General features: G+C 48.4%; 1 protein-coding gene across 1 annotated transcript in view; it reads right to left on the reverse strand.

Moving 5' to 3' along the window:
- Nucleotides 1-14,927, reverse strand: part of PITPNM3 (PITPNM family member 3) — an 88,360-nt gene that overhangs the window by 47,306 nt on the left and 26,127 nt on the right. The window lies entirely within an intron of this gene.

Raw genomic sequence — 14,927 nt, forward strand, 5'->3', positions numbered from 1 at the left:
CACGAGGATGGCTAGGGAAACAGCCAGCATTCAAAGTCAGGGAAAAGCCAACCTGATCCCAGTGCTCCCTGGTCCTAAGGCACCATCAACTGTTCAACTTTTCCCCAAAACATGGCCTTTCAGGCCCCTGCAAAGTTGTACCGCTAAGACTCCTTCTCTAGGCATCTAGAACTCCCTGTCAGATGGGAAGGTTGGTCTCCTCTGGGTGGGAGAGCCACCCCCAGGGCCCAGTGCTTCCCTGGTCTCTCCCCAGGCAGTTCCTTCCATTTAGTAAGTTCTTAGAGGGGGTAATTTTCCTGTTGTCTGCACTGTTCTGAGTTCTCCCTGGGGCCAAAGCAGAAAAGGTCTGTCCCATCTCCCTTCTGAAGGCCAGTTCCCCCAAGTCTTCTCTTCTCATGCCTGCATGGCAGGGTTTCAAGTCTCTCATCAGGGTCCTTGCTGTCTTCTGCCTCCCCGCTAGCTCCCCAGCTCCCTTCTAAGATGTGGGGTCAGAAGTCTGCATAGCAGTCCAGATGTGGGTAGACTATGTCCAGATCACTGGTGATTCTTGTCAGAAGACTCCCCTAGCTAGGTTGCTCTCTGTGGTGCTGATGGTTACCCTTCCAGAGTCTGGGCCAGCCTCTCTAAGCATCCTTCTCTGCTGCCTGCCCAGGCTGAGCCTGAGAGAAGCTGAGCAGAGCCCCAGGACCCCCTCCTAAAAAAACCACACAGCATCACATGTCCCTTAGGCCACCCTTACCCACCGTGCCCAGAACAGTTTCCAACAGTCCACATTTGAATTCATTCATTAAGTGCACACCATGTGTTAGACTCCAGAATCCATACTGGGGAGACAAAGGTGAAAATAAAATGGTTCTTATCAAGAAACCTCTCACATTTTACTGGGTCAAGAGAAAGAGAATTAAGAATCTAAAACATACACACACACACACACACACACACACACACACACACACACAACTACAAGGAAGGAGAGAACCCTAACCCCCAAGGAATAAAGAAAGGCTACAGAGAGAGGAAGAGGGCAGAGATTAGTGGATTTTATAAGGAAGACTATGAGGTAGAGCAAAGGAAAGTATTTCCTAGGCCCATAGGATAGTCTGAGTATGATTTGGAAAATCCATAGTTGGTTAGGAGACAGACACATCATTCCCCCTTCCTCAGGTTCACAAATGGAACCAGAGATCAGTGCAACCCTCTCCTGACAAAGGGATACTTACCTTGTCTAGCACCAATACTTATTGGTAGTGGCTAGCTCAGGTCAGTCCCTGGTACCTTCCTATTTCCCAAAGAGACCTAGGTTCACAACATGATAACCCAGGCATTGCTGCTGTTGTCATTTGTCCTTCATTTCAAAGAAGACCAATGACATCATGGGGTAATGTCCTGACTTGTTCATGAACTGGATTGAAGTGAGGCAGACTTGTGCAAAGTCATCAGCCTCACTCTCTTTTCCAAAGTCATCAAAGCAGCAGGACAAAAATCAGGACACCTGGCGATGGCCCAGGATAAAGTGGATGACCTTGGCATCTTCTCTGTGTGATCATACTCTAAATGCTCAGCTGACTTCATGGCCATTGGAATAAATTGTTCTCATCCACCCATTCTGCTGAGGAAAGTATAGAATATACGGGGTGTTTGCTCCAGTGAGAATGTGATATCCTTGAGACCAGGAACTGACTTGCCTTTTCATTTGAGTCACCTCAGTGATGTAGTATATATCATATGCCAGGGCATGGCACATATTCATTAATTTTCTCAATCACAAATTATGAAAATCACGTAGAAAGTAATTCATTAATTCCTTCACCAAATATTAGGCCCTTCCAGTTAATAAGGGACTGGAAAGAGAAACAAAAATCCAAATAGTCCTTGTCCCCAAGGAGTTTGTGTCTAATGGGTAGAGACAACATATACGGGGAATGGTAAACCAAAGTCATGTTTGGGAAGCTGCTTGGAGGAGGGGAAATGGGAGCAGACCTCCATGGAGAAGAGCTTGAGGTGTTAAGTGGCAGGAGCAGGAAGGGAATACATTCTAGGCTTGAGGGTGTCAGGGGCATCAGTCTGTGCAAGGGAATGGAGATGGGAGATGGAATGTTACATTGAGGAACAAGGAACATGTCAGTTTGGCTGGAATTTGGAATTAATGTATAAAGGAAGTTAAGGCAGACTGAATCCATATGGGAAAAGCTTTAAATGTCAAATCCAAGAGCCAGTAGGGAGTCAGGGAAACTTCTTGAGCAGAAGAGTGACACAGTTGCAGCAGCATATTTTGGAAGACAAGTTTTGAGGCTGCATGGGGGGGGTGGATTAGAGAGAGACCCCTCTAGGAGTTTACAACAATGATCCAGGGGAGAATGGATATGGATGTGAACTAGGGTTGCAAGAGCAAGGAGAAGGAAACACATGCAAAAAAATGTGGATCTGAGAACTGAAGGAGAGGGAAAATTCCTCCAGATGTTTATCCCAACCTAAAGGGGAAACATTTTCAACGAGTCATCTGATTCTCTGGGCTTTCCATGGTCATTAAGTGGCAGCCGAGGTACAGGTGGGCACCAGCCTCCCTCCTTGGGCTCAAGCTCAGCTGAGTGATAACAATGTGGGAAGGGCTAGTCTAGGGGCCCTGAGTTCAGGAACCCTGACAGGCAAGGCTGGCTTCAACCTCTCTCTCTAGCAGCCAAGCCAAGAGGTAGATACCAACCAGAGCAATTGAGCAACAAGCAATCCATAAAGAAGGTCAGTTTAGAACCAAATCTCAATGGACACATTCCTTAGACAGGAGATGTGGGTCATCCCAGAATTATCATCACCATGATCAAGTCCAGGGTTCAAGGATTGATTAATATCTATCAATTCCCAAGTTATTCCCTATTCCCTTAGCTTTTAAGTAACTACAGAGAAACACATGAATGCATGCATGAAGACCTATGTTCTACAGGGGGAGCCAGCAAATGAGTGAAGAAGCAGGTAAACTGAGGAGGGGAATTGAGAGATAGGGCTGAAGAAGGGACTGATTGAGTAGAGCCTCAAAGTAAGTCAGAGGGGAGGAAGGGAGGAAGGAGGAATGGGGGGAGGACTCTAGGCCTGGACAGCAGCCAGTTCCTAACACTCAATTTCTCCAAGGATTGGGAGAGGTATCCCAGGGCCCCAGCCCAGAAATAGCTAGGAGCTGACATTTTTGTGGCCCTGTAGGGTTGCTTCTCTCCCCCTCTCCATTTCTTCCCTCTTTTCCCTGTCTGTCTCTCCTCTCCTACTTTTATTTCCCTTTCTCTACCTACCCTTCTTCCCCTCTCTTGTCTCCCTTTCTCTTCTACCCCCTCTCCCTCTCTCTGCTTCTCTCCTCCTTTCTCCCTCTCCCCTTCTTGTCTCCCTTGCTCCTCTCCTCCTCTTCCCCCTTTCCTTGCCTCTTTACCTCTCTTCCCCTTTCACTCTGTCTTCCTCTCTCTGTCCTTTCCCCCTCTCCCCTTTTTTTCCTCTTCCTCTCTCCTATGACCTAGAGATACAGTTCCAACTCAGGACCCTCAGATCAACAGGTTCTAGACACAGAAGTTTCTCAGTTGGGCACCAGTTGTTAGTGGCCCCGGTCCCTGCCCTTTTCTCAAAGAAAATGGATGATAATAGGCAGAAGGCCAGAGGCAGGAGGGCCTTTCTTCACAGCATCTCTGGTCACAAAGCATCAACAGAGTAGAGAGGACCCAGGGCTACTCTCAAAGGGATGGTCAGGGGGATAAAGGGGACCCAGATAGGCACAGAACAGAGAAGACCTGGAAGATGAAAGACATCAAGTCGAGACTCTGTGGCCACTCAGCAGGTACCATGGACAGAGCATCCTTGTGGGTTAGACTGGATGTGTGTGAGCAATACTGTTTCTGTAGACTCATTATGAGACATGGGAAAAGAAGCAAGAGTCAAAGGCAGCATGGAGGTCAGGAGCATGGGTCACTGAGTCCCTGGCATGTCTCAGCAGATGTGGTCCATGGTCCCAGTCTTTCGTTTGAACTAAGTCTGGGATTTCATTGACACAAGGAACTCACAGGGAGGCAACTCCCTCCTCCAACACAGTTTGGAATGCCTGGCTGCCTGCCCCAGATGGCATGAACACAAAGCCCTTTGGACAGCATCCAGTCCCAAAATAATTGTCAGCACCAGGCGGGCAGAGCTAACCTTTGAAGGGAGCCGTGAAATATTTATAGCTCTGGAGGCTCAAAAAAACAAGGCCATCCGCTTGGACTCTGAGCTGTTTAAAATCTAGTGAAGGCAAGCTGTCTACACACACACACACACACACACACACACACACACAACCCTCCCACATCAGGGATGCTGGGACTGGCACCAAGACTGACAGACACCCAACCATCTCTCCCACCTTCCTGATGTGGTGCTGCAAGTCTGGAAATAGGAAGAATGTGAAAGGGTTTGGGAAAGCACCCCGCCAAACCATCTCCCCAGTGACTGCTACACAGGCTCCAATCTCTTTCCATTAGATCACTGTAGTGGTTACGGCCCTATGCCAAGTGAAAAATTAAAATACCCCTGGGACAAGGAGTTCTTGAGAACAATCAGTCACTATTAACACCTTAGTATGAGTCCATTCTCCATGTACAGACCTCAACTTTTGTCTCCTCAGGCATGGATTATGGATTCCCTGGGTGACCTTGAACAACATATTATCCTGTCTCTGCCTTCATATTTCTCTGTAATTTTGAGGAGACTGAAGAAGCTATGCTGTACAATGTTAAGAACCCTTAAATTCTAAGGTCCTGTACTTACAGCTCCACACTAGTCTTTACTGTCCTGGTGCCTGTGGACCATGCTTATTTGGCCCTTCATCTCTCTGACTCCATCTACAAAATGAGAGCTGTTCTAGAATTCCTGATTTTCCATCTCTGAACTCCTGTGACTCCTGTATCTGATGTACCTGTCGAGTGGCTGGGGATGGTCTGGGAGGAACTGAAGAAGCCTCTCAGGATCGATGTGCTCATTCTTTGTGGACCCATCAGCAGGTGTATACACTAGAGGAAGCTAGGCCCTGGCCCTCCCCAATTCCACTCCTGCCACAGCAGGAAAAGTAAAGGATGTCACTTATCTGAAGTGAATTCTACATGATGTCACAGTCCTCACCTAGACCCTGGCTGGCTCAGGCTCCACTGGTTGCTTGCCTATTCCTACTGCCTCTGACCTCCGGCTCCTGAGGGGATACTTGCTGCTTGGCTGGCCATTCACTGCTGATCTTCTGGCTCCCCTTATAGCCTCCACCTTCTGCAGCCTCCCTGTTCTGCCTCACCTACACCACCTGCCATCTAGTATTTGCCCAGAGTTAAGGTCAGCTTCCTGCCCTCACCTACTTCCTGATGCCACAATGTTCCTCCATAAATTCAGATAATGTCTCTTTTCCCTCTTGGAATATCCACACCACCCCCTCTTTCAGTTTGATTTCTTCTGATCCTGGAGCCCCAGGTTCATCAGCATACCTGTGAGGTATGAAGAGGTGGGAGAAAAAGGTGAGAGAGGACAGTTAAAAGTTTTGTCATAGACTGGACAAGATCTGAAGATAGGGAGTCTGGACTGAAATGCTGCCTCTATCCCTTCCTGGGTGACCTTGGGGACTCACTTATATCCTCAGTTTTTTAATCTGTAAAATGAGAGTTCTGGACCTCATGATGCATGTTCTTTCCAGATGCACATTTATAGCCTTAAAATTCCACATTTTCAATATCATAATTCAGATGTGGAAATACAATCTACATGCAAAGGGGATCTCAGGGACTCAGAGAAATCAGGACCCACAGAAGCCTCCTGGCCTGATCTGTACTTGAATAGGAATGCCCTCCGTGTACACACACACACACATTCAGACCATCCAACTGGACTTGAAGACCTCTGGAGAGGGAGGCCCCACCTTTCCACACATAGCCAACCCTCACTTTTGGAAGGTTTTCCTGCCTTAGGCCTTGTCTAGCATCCTGGTTCTGGGGCCCTGGGCTCAAGCTGGCCTGATGATCTGGTCAGAACTAGGACTGGGGGAGGTAGTGGCAAATGAGACCATCAGACCAGGCTTTGGGGCTGCCAGAGTGGCTATGCCACCCATCTCTTGGTCTTCCAGGGGAGCTGCTCCTGCCTTAGTGAGCACAGAGATGTGCCCTCATCTGCCCTTTGCCAGTTCCTCCTCTACCACCTTGCAAGCATGGCTCCCCCCTCCATCTCTGGTAGGTTTTAGTTTAAACTCACCTCCAAGCTATTCCCCAAGTCAGTGTGAAGCAAGGAGACATGGTTTATCTAGAGAAGGGAGGGGCACATGCCAGTCATATTCTTCCAGGGTGCGGATGTGCCCCCCGGAGAAGGAAAGATCAGTCATGCTCAGAGCATTGCCAGGTAGGGAGACCCAGGAATAATGGTGGGAAGCTCCAGAGGGGCCAAGGGAGGCTGCATTCCCTCAGGACAGGCTGTGATAGGCTCCCCTTCCCCAGAGACCTTCAAGTAGAGGCTGGGACAGGCATGATGAATAAAGGACACCTTTGGGGGTCTGAATTGGGGATTAGGAGGCTGCTAAATTCTCTCTCCATTCTCAGAGCTCTCAGATGATACTCCCAATTCTGACTGCCAGTCAGCTTCCCCCATCAGACCCACAGCTCAACCTCTCTAGTCAAGCTCTGGGCAGTGAATCAGGACAAAGGACTGGAGAGGAAGGAGAAGATAGAAGACTCCAGAAACACACCTCCCAATTTTACCAAGGACAGTAGACTAGATGTCCTGGCAGGATGAGAGCGCCACTTGTTCTAAGTTTCCTATATTCATTTCTCTAAAGAGGTATTCTATGCAGGCTTGGCACCAGGGATGCCACCTACTGTGAGGAGAGAGAGAGAGAGAGAGAGAGAGAGAGAGAGAGAGAGAGAGAGAGAAGGATTGAGAGTGGAAGAAGTTAGCAGGAAAGGTCCCTCTTGAGAGTAGATAGAAGGACTGGGTCCCTTTTGGGCTCCACTGAGCACTAATTCAAGCAATAACTGGAGAAAAACATCTGTACCTCAGTTTTCCCATCTACACTATGGGTACAACACCAAGAGTCCTGTGTATAAGACAGAAAAGGAAGCAAGAAGTGATGAGAGAAGGATCAGACACAACAAGCATGCACACACACACACACACACACACACACACACACACACACACACACAAAGACACACATCTCGTCTTAGAACCAGATGCCTGCCTAATAGATCTGTGGAACCACAGACCATATCCCAAGTCCCCAAGATGGCAGCCTAGAGTCAGCAACCCAGTCGTTGATGGGTCTAACCCAACTGGTAAAGGGGATCTGGATCTGATTCCCTTTCATGGCCAGCCCAACTGGCCTAAAGGAAATGGGATTGGGCTAACCTTCCTCTTTTTAGTAGCCGGCCTCAACCTCTCTCTCTAGTGGGCAAGAAGGCAGCGGAGCGCTCCCCAGGCAGCTCAAGCTGTCCCAGACTCCCAGGGACATCCCCCCCCCATCTTCCACTTCCACAATCCACAATGGGTTAGGTCCCCTTCTTTCTTTGCGGCAAGTCCCTCCCTAAGCTTTACAAAGGTGAACTTGAGTTCCAGATAAGCAAAGCAATTCCCCAGAAGTCACAGTAAAATCCGGGATCCTGTCAGCCAAGGTGGCCACTCCTCATGCCCTGCTCCCTCTTCCACAGATGAGCTGTCCTTTTAGCCCTGATAGTCTCCCCCAGGAAGCCTCCCCAAAACCTCCATTGGACCTTGGGGGTACATAAACATGTATGACTTTCCCCTTCCTCCTCCAGTCTCACATCCTGGAAAGAATGGTAACAGGAAGACTGGGACAGCACCTGCCCCTTCCCCTTCTCGCCAGAGCAACGGGGATGATTGGAAGCTAACTACCTAACATGAGTAAGTAGTTCTGGGTTCAAATCCAGTTGCAGACATCATCACTCAGACCAATGCAGTTCTAGTAGATTGAAATATTTCCCCTGAACCATGAGCTTCTTGGAAGAGGGCATGGAAACTGGGAAGAGGGAGTATGGGAAAACAAGGGTTGCTCGCGCTTCATCCTGTCAACAAACCTAGGACCAGCCCTTCTGAGTTCACTGCACTGCTAGGGGTGGGTATCCCTTAGCCCAAGGGCCTGGAATTCTCAGAGGTGGACCCCCCACACACACACACACACTCCCCAGACCCCACTCTATCCCACTCAGATCCAGATGGTGCCAATGACAGGGGAAACTGAGGAGCATCTGTCTGTACCCCAGACTTGAGTGTTTCCTGACAAGTTGCACTCTGAGGTTCCACTGGGAAGGCAGCCTGCTTCCTGCTCAGGAGCAGATCTTAGGGTTCTTCTCAGAACCCTAAGCAATGGTGTCAGATTCAATGAACAGTTGCCATGGTTACCACAGTCAGAGAGCCTGGGCAGCTCAACACCAGGGGCTGCTACCAGCAGCCCCAAGGAGGGCAGCACCGCCACCAGTCCCTAAAACCTGGGAGAAGCTGAATTCCAAGGCTTGGCTTTGTGCCTGTCCAATTAGGCTGCCTTGTGGCCTAAGGAAAAGTTGAAATCTTCCTGAGCTCGAAGCTTTTATCAAGGCCAAAGTGAGGTAGCCCCTGCCCGGCCTTGGGGAGCTGTCATTTTGTGACACCCCCCCACACCTAGGCCTCTGGGGCTGTGGAGGGCCCTTCACCTTCTCCCCAGCTCTTCCTCTGACACTGGGCTCAAGCTCCCCTCTGGAAGAGGCCTCTCCTGATTCCTCCCCCCCCACAAAAGGGTCTGGCATCTGCTTCTTGTTTACACTCACAGTCACACACACACACACACACACACACACACACACACACACATATACACACATACAGGCCTGCAAACACATACACTCTCACAAACACACTGACGTGATTGGAAGCTCTGTTTCAGATCCGCCTCAGTATCTCCATCACCTAGCACAGTATCTGAAATACAATAGGAGCTTAATAAATGCTGCCTGATGGGTGAGTTCATTGACTGACTGATCTTCCTCTGGCAGGAAGAAGGCTCTGGTCTCCTCTGAGTTGCGTGCTCGTGAGGCCGGGGCACCCACACTGCCCACACACTACCCACAAGCTGCTGAACAGGTTCGAGTTGAAGATGGCAGGTGACAGAGGGGCCCTCGCCTCTCAGAAGCTCTGCCCCTCAACAGACATCCAAGCTCTGTCCAGCTTCCTCAGCGGCTGCATTACATTGTTGGCTCCCAGAGTGCTCCCAACCCATCACATCCCAGCTCTTTCCAAAGAGTTGTTACCCAGCCAGGCTCCTGTTATCATACTCTTGGGAAATTGGTCTTTTGAATCCAAGTAGCAAAAGGACATTTTCTCCCTTCTATGACATCTTCTAAATTTGAGTCCATTTACTCGCCTGCCCAGATTTCTGTAACTGTCACTCGCTGGGTGAATTATCCTGAGGCTTTGCCTCGTGTGGACATTTTGATAACCTTGTAGAGTTATGGATAAAATGTGGACTCTCCAGGGCTGGGCCAGTTCCAAACCCTGGGGCCCTCCACAGGAGACCTTCTGCCTGAGCAGAGTTATGCAGTCAGCTCTGAATCCACTTCCCTCTGTCTTGCCCACCTTCCTCCTTCTGTCCATTGTAGACATTGTACCTCTGACTGAGGAACCTGAAGTCTACATTCTGGCATCTGAGGAATGAATCCCCCAAGAAGCTACACCTAGACAGTGGAAATTGTGAAAATGTAAGCCTGTGAGGAAGGGGGGAAATGAGGCCACCTCCTCAGAGGACTGTCTGTTCTCTGCCCATGTCAGCACTCCAAGAAGAAATCCTTAACTAGAGAAAATGCAGAGGACAGTCAGGGGCCTGGGGGTCTTAGGAACTGAGGATTGATTGAAGCAATAGAGGATGTGAAGCCTGGGAAAAGGAAGGCTCAGGGGAGAAACAATCAGCATGGCCAAGGATTTGAACAGTTGTCATGGAGAAGATAGATGAGGCTTGTTTGTTCTCCTTGGCCCTGAAGACAGAATGAGCACAATGAGTGGAAGCTTTGAAGAAGAGTTCGGATTGGCCATCCAAGGAAAACAGCCTAGCCAGGAGACTTGTCCCAAAGTGGAATGAGGAAGAGGATTGTCCAAGAATGCCCAGGGGATGGGTGCAGAGAATCCTGGGAAGCCTCAGATGAACTGAAGCAGAGAGAAGGGGGCAGCCCCCAGGGAACCACTGAAGCCCTGAATGACATGTCAATTGGTGAACAACCAATGCAGACATTCACACTGATCTGTTCAGAGAGCAGGAGGTCTCTTGTGGAGGGTCCCAGGGCTCAGGGATGGCCCAGCCCTGGAAAGTCCACATTTTGTCAGCTACAAAATCTGAGCAGGTGAGTAAAGGGGTCCAAACTTAGAAGATGTCATAGAAGGGAGAAAATATAGTTTTGCTACTTGGATTCAAAAGACCAATTTCCCAAGAACACAATAACAGGAGCCTGGCTGGGTAATAACTCTGTGGAAAGAGCTGGAATGTGATGGATTGGGAGCACTCTACCAAACCCCAGAACAAGGGATGCAATGATCCGTTCTCCACAAAAGGTTACCTCCTACCCAGTACAGACTGCAAGTTCATGTATATATGCTATGGTCTATATGTAAAAGGAATAACTGAAAATGCACCAGATAGATAGGGAGGAAGGAGGTGAGCAGAGGACAAACCAGGGAAGGCTATGCCCAAGATGCGTCCTAAAGAAGGGGTGCCATGTGAGATGGGGTCGAGTCAGGAGTGCCTGTAAGTCATGAAGACGGGAGATGGAACAGAGTTTCTGTGGGAGAAACAGAGAGAGCATTTTGACTAGTCATAGAGAGCAGGAGGGGCATATAATGGCCATTGAGGCTGCACAGGCTGTGAAGGACTCAGGAATTTTTTTTGTCTTATCTCAGAGGCAAAGGGGAAGTAGAAAAAAAGTCCATCATACCTGTGTTTGGGGAGCAGCACAGGAGATGCACCCAAGGGGGAGAGATGAGGCAGAGGGGCCCAGTGGAAAGCTCTTGCCAACATCTAGTGAGGTGATGAAGGCCTGAACTGAGGTGGTGACCACCATATAAGTGGACAGAAGGGCCTGGAGATTAGAGATATCAGGAAAGCAGAAACCACAAGGATTGGATCTGGTGACCAAGGGGAATGAGGGGCCGGGGATAACACCAAGGTTATAAACCTGGAATACTGGAGGAATGTGTGATGATGCCCCTGCCAGAGATGAGGAAGAAAAGGTTTGGAGGGAAAGGGAATGATGTGAATTTGAGACATCATCTCTGGAATATTCAGGATAAAATTCTAATGGGCACCTGGCAATGATGCAGAGTCCAGAGTTTGGGAAGAGGACATCATCTGTCTAGAGAAGCTAAAGCCATAGGAACTGATGAGGTCTACAGAAGGTAAGGTTCAGAGGACTCAGGACTCCCCTGGGTCACTGCCATAGATGATAAACCAGAAACAGATACTGAGAAGGAGTGAATGGATGAGGAGAGCCATGAGAGAACCATGGGACAGTCACCTGAGAGGACAGCAGCATCTTGTCCACTTTTACATGAAACCATTTTAAGACGTAGCAGGCTTATATAGATGTTAAATCACTTGGCTCACTCCTCACAACTCTGGGAGGTAGGTGCCCTCTCATCCCCATTTATACTTAAGGAAAAACCTCAGATGTCCATGCTGGAAATTAAGATTAAAAAACAACCCTCTCTTTCCATCCTTTGTATATGCAAATGTTCATATTACTTGATGACTATTAAGATCATATATTTTAAACCAAAACAGCAGAAGACTTGGGGGTAGGGGGATGGTCTACCTGGGAGCTCCCAAGATTGAAATCCAAGATTTCATGCAATGACTGGACAGTCACTTTCTGAGCATGCTCAGAAGGGATTCTTGGTCTGGCACAGGGGGCCCAGACACTTGTGGAGAGCTCTGAGGGCCTTCCATTCTAGGAAATTCTGCTTTTCATCCATTCTCCCCATAGTTCCTTCTACTATCTCATCTGTAGATGAGAAGCCAACACCTGGAGGCAGTGGGTTATTATCAAAGGAAATGTGTGCTGGCAGATAATTCCCGGGGCTAGAAAACTGTAGACATGACTTTAGTGTTTACCTTCCTCCAAGCCGACTCACAAACTGACCCTACATCCTGGTCATGGGCTTAGTGCCCAGGCCAAGGTCACCTCAAAGTGACCTTGATCTTACTGATTGAGGGTCTCATCCATTCCTACTGTGGAGACACATAGTTTCCTGTCCACTAAGAGATGGAGATGGGGCATCTGCCCCATGCCCAGGAATCCAAGGCTTCTGGTTCACATAAGGGTTAGTTAGTGAGCTTAGGGCTGTCCATGAGTGCACCAGATCTGGACTCATCAAGAAGGCACTCAGTTTCTCCCTGCACCCAACCAACAAACATCAATGTAGTATGTCCTTGTGGTATTCCAATGGTAGGTTACAATGGAAGGTTAAAAACACCTGAACTCTGGTGACCCTCAATTCCATATCCTGGTCTCATTGGACTGACTCTAAAAAGCCACAGGTGACTAAAATTATCCAAAGAGTCCATATGCACTTCCCTGTCCAGATGATAAGGAGAGAGGCAGGGACTGCTCCCTCTCTGGTCTTCCCCACTGAGCCACACTTGGAGTGAGAAGCCTCTTTTTATGAATGGATGGATGGAGAGAGGGATGGATGAATAGATGAATGAATAGATGGATAAATGAACAAAGCAAACTGAAGATGCTGAAATTTCTGGGAAGGAATTGATTGATTTTGGAGGGAGACGGGGTCACTCAACCAGTTTCTAACTATCCATTTTATCCCCACCTTGGCACATTTCTCTATCATTTCCTTTACATTGACCTGTCAGAAGCTGAGTACTTTGCTAAAAATCTATGGAAATCCCATTGAGCTGTAGTAACTTCCTGAGGTAGTAGTTTAGAAATCCAGGAGTGAGAAGATGTATGTTGGTTTGGACAATCTGTCCATAGTTACTCTTGGTAACTTATTTTTCCAGATGTTCATGAGCCATCCTTTCACTAATGCACTCCAGAACTTTCTCACTTTCAAAATCAAGCCGACTGGCTGAATAGTTCCATTTTCTCCCTTGTTTGAAAATTTGCAAGAGCATCTGTCCACTGCCACACACATGCTCTGACTTTCAAAGGTGATCACTGATGTGAGTTCGGCCATCAAGGTTATCAGTCCCTTCAGGGTGGCTGAGTGCTCTCCTCCCATCCCCTTATCTTAGTTTCAGTTGAAACCACCCCCACTGGTCATCCTCACTCAGTACTCTCCAGTCCAAAAACAATATCCCTTGGTAAATAGCACACAGACCACCAACATGGTCCCCCCACCCCGGGAACTATCTTCTCCTTTATTTTTTCTCCTTTCCCCAAGGTAGTTTTTGGCAGTATTTGGGTACCACTGGAACTCACTGGAGGTTCCTTCCACCTCCAATGTGAGGAACAACTGGGTGCAGCTGCCACATACAGCAGTAACAACACAATTCCTGTAAGCCGGCTCCATCACATCCAGCCCTGAGTCATACACAGCAGTTTCCTAAGGAAGTTTCCTTCCAACCAACAGCGTGGGAAGGTAGGAACCACCATGGGCTGGGAAGCAGAGAACCAATTTTGAGTTGGATTCTGGCTTCATCTTCTCCTAGCTGGGGGGTTGTGAAAATGATCAATGTCTCCCAGCATCCATGGGCCTCCAGAGATGCATAGCCCTGCCTGAACTGTCTATCTCACATTACTGATATAGTCAGAGAGAATATGTCTATTAATGTCTATTGGAGACTGGAAAGTTCTATCCATTATGGGCATTATAAACCACAGAGCACCTTAGAGATCCAAATGGAAGCCTTGCTCCAGGACCCCAGCAGCCCAGGGCACCCACATTGCCTCTCAAGGGAGTATTTTTGCCTGTTCAGCTGGGCAGCTATGAAGGTCGGTTTTTCTTGAACCCACAGAGTTCTGGGTATACCTGGGTACTTCAGGGGCCTACCTCAGACCTGGAAAAGAACAGGCAGATGCCCTGGTCCCCTCTCTCCACCTTTGGTCCTGTGCTGCTCGAAGTTTTTATCAATGACTTGGATAATGCTCCAGATGGTCTGACTGTCATCTGTGTAGACAACAGAGATCTGGGAGGCAGGCATAGCGAGCAGGTGGGCTGAGTCAGGATCCAGAAATATCCTGACAGACTAAAAGGCAGGCCTGAATCTAATGAGTTGAACTTTATTGAAAATAAATGCCAAGTCTTACAGGAGCCAAAGCAAGAGAAGACCCAGGGGCCACAATAACTTGTGAAGGTTTGTGAAGGGCTGCCCTGTGGAGAAGGGGCCTGCTTGGTCAATCAGGTAGAGCCTTCAGCAATGATAGAGGAGGGGGCAAGGGCTACAAAGAGGCTAACTTCAGTTTCATATGGGGAAAAGCTGCTTCTTGATGAGAGCTGTCCCACAATGGGATGGGTGGTACTACAGAGGAATTCAATATATTGGAGGGTGCTCAAGGAAAGACTAAAAGACCAGGATGACTGTGAATTGTGAGATAAGTTACTGAGGGGGTTATTTATCATGTACAGAATGGACCAGGTGACCAATGAGATCCCCTCAGCCCTCAAATCTGTGATTCTGCTTCCAAAAAGTGAATGTCATGAATACTTAATTAATGTAATGAAGATGGGGGTGGTGTCAATCAATAATAATCTGAGAAAAAAGGATACTGTCAAACTGGAAGTCTAACACAAGTCAGTTGTGTGATTTGGAAACAAAAAAGCAAGGAGATTGTTGACTGCATTGGTATAAGCATGGTGTCCAGAATGAAGGAGGTGACCATCCCAGTCTGGGTGCCCCATTTGGGGCTCATGCTAATGAGAAAAGGGATGACTGGAGGGATACTCTGCAAGGGTTCATGGAAGAAATC

This window comes from Macrotis lagotis, chromosome 6, assembly GCF_037893015.1.
Source record: "Macrotis lagotis isolate mMagLag1 chromosome 6, bilby.v1.9.chrom.fasta, whole genome shotgun sequence".
Lineage (NCBI taxonomy): Eukaryota > Metazoa > Chordata > Mammalia > Peramelemorphia > Peramelidae > Macrotis > Macrotis lagotis.